We start from the raw sequence: 5,866 nt of genomic DNA, 5'->3' as shown, positions 1-5,866 counted from the left end.
AGTGAGGAAATTTGTCTGTCTACATTACTTGTCTTATTTCGAACATATCTGTGTATGTCTTCATGTTTTATTGCAAATTACTGTTGGAATGAATTTTGGATACTTCGTGCGTTTTTTTTTCTGGATTTTTTGCCTGCCTCGATGTGTTGCATGCATGCTGGCTTGATGGTCCTCGACTGTACTCGATAAAACTCGATAGGTGTATAAGAATTTAATTAGATTGTTTGCCTCGATAGTCCTCGACTGTACTCGATAAAACTCGATAGGTGTATAAGAATTTTATTGGATTGTTTGCCTCGATAGTCCTCGACTGTACTCGATAAAACTCGATAGGTGTGTAAGAATTTAATTGGATTGTTTGCCTCGATAGGCCTCGATTGCCCTCGATATACATCGATAATGTGACCTCGATAGGCCTCGACATATATCGATAGAAATTGATATTTTGTTGTTTTATGTTGTAGTTTAACTTTTTGACCTTTTTTTTTGTTGCAGATTCGACTGTTTTCATATTTGTTGCATTCCATGGTGTTTGGGAACTCGAAAATAGGGATTGGATTTTCAGAGATGCTGAAAATCAAGTTCTGCCCGTGGAGAAGGGTGTGACGTATGAGCAACTGCTTGACATTCTGTACGACGAGCTTGAAGTGGATAAATGTGTGCATGACTTGAAAATTGAGGTCCCGTACACATGCCTATCACAATCCGTCAAACCTACTCTTATAAAAAATGATAGGCATGTGCGTGCATTTATTGGGTTAACATCGAAATCTGCAGAGAAGCTCATTCATCTATGTGTGACATTGATTAAGAAGGGAGGTATAAGAAATGCATCGGCTTCTGCCAGCGTTAATAAAGAAGTTCGATTTGAAGAGAACATTTCTCCTCCATGTCATGGTTTCAAAGAAACTCAAGGTGATGTTGGAACATGTGTTTCTGAGACAAATCCAGATGTCATAGTCCATGATGATATCCCGGTTAGAGATCTGCCATTTGTGCATGACACGGCGGAGTACGATCCCTATGGCTACGATCCTTATGTCAACGACGATCCTGTTGCTGATGCAACAGATCTTTGTGGGCCAGATGTTAGGGCAGATTTTCCAACACAGAGTTCAGATGTTATGGTAGATGAGGAGCGCAGAATAGAAGATCGGCAAACACTTGGGACCAGTAGTAGTCGTCCAGGTCCAAGTAGAACCGATGATAGCTTTAGATGGAATTCTCCATTGGACTTAGGTGAAGATCATAGAACATGGAGTGCTCCCATGTTCACCAAAGATGTAACGCCCTACTACCTTAGAGCCGTTACCTAGTGAGTTTAAAATAAAAATCATGCTTTTGGACTGACTCTACGCGGTTTCTAAAACCAAAAGTGTGAATAAACCAGAATCTAAGGCTGTACTCTTTGAAAATGTTTAGTTTCATTGAAAACGTTAAGTATCAAAACATCTGGGATCCCAAATAAGGTTTACAAAATATTTACAACTCAAAAATAGATTTACACCAGGTTAACTATCAAAAGAATGAGTTAATACAGCCATATACAAAATGCCCCCAACCAAAGCAGTCGGGCAGGCCGAACATGTACGCGCCGCCCCCACGCTCTCCATACTCATGGCCGGTTGACTGACTCCTTGCTTTTACCTGCCACACAGAGCACCCGTGAGCCGAAGCCCAGCAAGAAAACCCAAATAGTACATAACATATGCAAATAATATAGCTGACATAATCCACTGATAAACAGGAAAACCATCAGACTAAACAAGCACGGTCATGCCGCCCCAGAGGCCTTACCAAAGCCTGGGGTCTCGGTCCTCACCGTAAGGATAACTCATGTATCCCTTGGGTCCCACCCTGACTATAGCATCCCATGTGCTGAGTGTTACTTCCGGCCCCCAAGGCCGTACCCGGCCTTTGCCGTTCATTTCATTATAATCGCACGCATAATACATTTCGAAATAATCATTCAAACATATAATAATTCATCCAAGGTCATACAATTGCAAGTAAAACAATCTAGGGCCATGCCCTGCAATAACACTGTGGGCCCATGCCCTAATCCCGGGTGTTACGGTTTTCTTACCTTTAAATTCGATGGCCTTGATCAACCTGACTCCTTGAGCACGATCCTACTCGAGCCCTAGCGCTTACCTAAGCAAAATCCATAAGTCAAAGTCATTACCAAACCTCGAGTCCAAAACCTAGCCTCGGGACCAATCCTGAGCCCCCCGGGGAGTCCTAGATCCCCAAAACAAAGTGGCGGAATCGAGCCCCGAACCCTAGGTCAAAATCCCTTCACAAAAGCCCAAAAATCCCCTCTGTGAACAGTGCAGCGCTACAGCGCTCAAAAGAGGGTGCTGTAGCGCTACAAGCAGAACCACCCCATCAGAAACAGGGGCTAGCGCTACAGCGCCCCCTGACTAGCGCTGTAGCGCTAGTTGCAGCCAGACCAAAACCAAAAATCGCTTCTTGCGATTTTCTTCTCCCATTTCAACCCCAAACTTGCCTAAACCTTTTCCAAACCCAAAAACACACATATCCACACCACACACTCATCCCAAGCATCCCAAGAACTCAATCCCAAGCTCAAGCAACCCAAAACTCAAAATCTAATACAATGAACCCAAAAACCAGAAATTCACTCAAACAACAAAGATAGGGTCTTAGAAATCATACCGTGGGTGGAATTTCGACCTTGAGCTGAACCCTAGACCTCCTTAGCTTGCACCTTCACAACCTTGACCTGATTTCCCCAAAAATCCCATCCATTAAGCTCAAAAACACAGTTCAAACCAGTCAAGCCCTAAAACAGAAATCCCCAAGAACTTACCTCAAATTTCTGGTGTGATCTTGCTAACCCCTTGCCAATCCTCAAGTCTAGCTTAGGATCCTTGATGCTCAGCCTACCCTAGCTCTCCACTGAGCTTGACTCCAAGAAAAATGAAGGGAAAAATGGTTGGGAGAGCCACAAACCGATTCTTGGACAAAACCCTTCAGCTTTTCTCTCTTTTCCTTTCTCTTCCTTCTTTCTTTCTTTTTCAGCCTTAACCCATTTTCTACTAAATCCACTAAGTATAAAGCCCCCCTTTAATTCATCTCTTACAAGCCTAAAGACCAAAATGCCCTCCCTTACTAATCTAAACCTTTATGTCCATAAAGGGGCATTTTAGTCATATTACCCAAATTCCCACTAATTCCTCAAGTGTTCCTAATAATTCCCGCTCTCTACCCAATACCTGATTAATCATCAAATATACATTCCTCATCATCAAGATTAACCTCAATATATTTCCAAATTCTCATTTAAACCCCCCAGGCTTAACCCAAGCCGAGTACAGATTCCCGCTTTGACTTTTCCGCTAACTCACTCATTCTAGGATCGTCTCGGGTCAGAGATCACAGATATCAACACAGTCATGCCCAAAATGGCCAAATTACAAATATGCTCAATCAGGTCTACATGCATACTAATTCACATAGTCATGCATCACAAATAATCAAATAGTCATATAACGTGCATTAAATCATAATCATGCATTAAACTCATTAAAGTCACACACAGAATCCCATTAAGCCCTCCAGGCACACTACTCAAGGCCCTTAAGCCTTAATAGCGAATTTGGGTCGTTACAACTATCCCCTCCTCATGAAAATTTCGTCCTCGAAATTTACCTGAACAACTCAGGATACCGCTCCCACATATCCAACTCCAGTTCCCATGTCGCCTCTTCAACCTTGATATTCCTCCACAATATCTTAACCAAGGTGATGGTCTTGTTCCTCAAGACTTTGTCCTTTCTATCAAGGATCTGAACAGGCTTTTCTTCGTATGATAAATCCTGATCCAACTCCAAGTTCTCAAAGCTCAACACATGAGTAGTATCCGATACATACTTCCGAAGCATGGATACATGAAACACGTCATGAACCCCTGATAGAGCTGGAGGCATTGCTAACCTGTAAGCCACCTCTCCAACTCGTTCCAGAACCTCAAAGGGGCCAACAAACCTGGGACTCAGCTTGCCCCGAACGCCGAATCATTTTACTCCTCTCAGGGGTGAAACCCTGAGGAATACATGGTCACCAACCTGAAATTCCACACTCCTGCATCTCTGATCTGAATAACTCTTCTGGCGACTCTGGGAGGCGAGCATACGAGCTCTAATTTTCTCAAGTGCCTCATTGGTCCTCTGAACCATCTCAGGACCTAAATACCTCCTCTCACCTGTCTCATCCCAGTGAATCGGTGATCTGCACTTCCTCCCATACAGCATCTCATACGGAGCCACTCTGATAGTCGCCTGATAACTATTATTGTACGAGAATTCAATCAGGGGGAGATACCTACTCCAAGATCCCCCGAAATCCAACACACAAGCTCGTAACATGTCCTCCAGTATCTGTATTGTCCTCTCAGACTGTCCATCCGTCTGAGGATGATAAGCAGTACTAAACCGAAGCTGTGTGCCCATTGCCTTCTGTAGGCTCTTCCAAAACTTGGAAGTGAAAGTGGGGTCTCTGTCGGATACTATCGACCTCGGAGCCCCATGAAGTCGAACAATCTCCTTCACATAAAGCTCTGCATACTGCTCCACAGTATAAGTTGTCTTCACAGGTAAGAAGTGGGCGGACTTAGTATACCTGTCCACAACCACCCACACCGAGTCATGCTGACCCACGGTCTTTGGCAATCCTATAATTTGTGTGGATGGCACATTCTTAAAGAATAAGTATGGTGGCCACATGCTCTGTGCTGTTGCATTGGATGCAAACAACCAGCTGTTTCCAATTGCATTTGCATTGGTGGACAGTGAGAACCGTAACTCTTGGACTTATTTCATGAGAAAATTGAAGGAAGCCATAGGGGACGTTGAGAACCTTGCTTTTGTATCGGATAGGCATAAAAGCATTAATCATGCTTTGGAGCTTGTGTTCTCAGATGAGTATCACGGTGCATGTTACCATCATATCTGTATGAATATTGTGGCAAAATTCAAAATTGACCACGTGCAAGACATCATGGGGTGTGCAGCGTATGCATTTCGAAAAATGGAATTTCACAAGTTCTTTGACAAGCTTAAGGTAATTGATCCGCCCATTACTCAATATCTAGAGGGAATTGGCTTTGAAAGGTGGAGTAGCGCTTATTTTCCTGGTAACCGATACAATATCATGACGAGTAACTACGCAGAAAGCTTTAACAATAAAACTAAGGAGGCAAGGAGCTTTCCAGTCGCCACTTTTTTTGAATTCATAAGATTCACTCTTCAGTCTTGGTTTGCAGATAGACGTGAAAGAGCTGCAAAAGAAACAACTGTGTTATCACCTTAGATGGAAAAGGATTTGAAGCAAATAGGTGATAAAGCAATTTTTTTGGATGTCCAAGTCCTTGGTCATCACGAATTTCTTGTGGTCGATGGTAATGGTGATGGTGAGGTGAACTTGGCCACAAAATCATCCTCTTGTGGCATGTTCCAAACCATTGGGATACCCTGTGTACATGCTTTTGCTGCAGCCAGAAAAAGAAGCATAAACATTTACTCATTGTGTTCCCCTTACTATAGAATCGAGGCATTGAAGGACACTTATAAAGATACTATTTACCCTGTTGGGAACAAGGATGAATGGGTAATCCCTGATCACATCAGAGATACGGTTGTCAGCATCCCCATTGAGAAAACCCCTGTAGGAAGGCCCAGGAAGCAGATGTGGTGGTGAAAGACAAATCGCTATGCTTCACGTGGGGAAAAGATTGTCAAGCCACGTAAGTGTAGTAGATGTGGTGGTAGTGGGCACAATAGGAAGTCATGTAAGGCTAGGATTTAAAGTATTGTGTTATGTAATTATTTAATTGATTTTGCTG

This window comes from Humulus lupulus, chromosome 2 (genome assembly GCF_963169125.1).
Source record: "Humulus lupulus chromosome 2, drHumLupu1.1, whole genome shotgun sequence".
Taxonomy (NCBI): Eukaryota; Viridiplantae; Streptophyta; class Magnoliopsida; order Rosales; family Cannabaceae; genus Humulus; species Humulus lupulus.
This window is presented reverse-complemented; position numbering follows the sequence as displayed.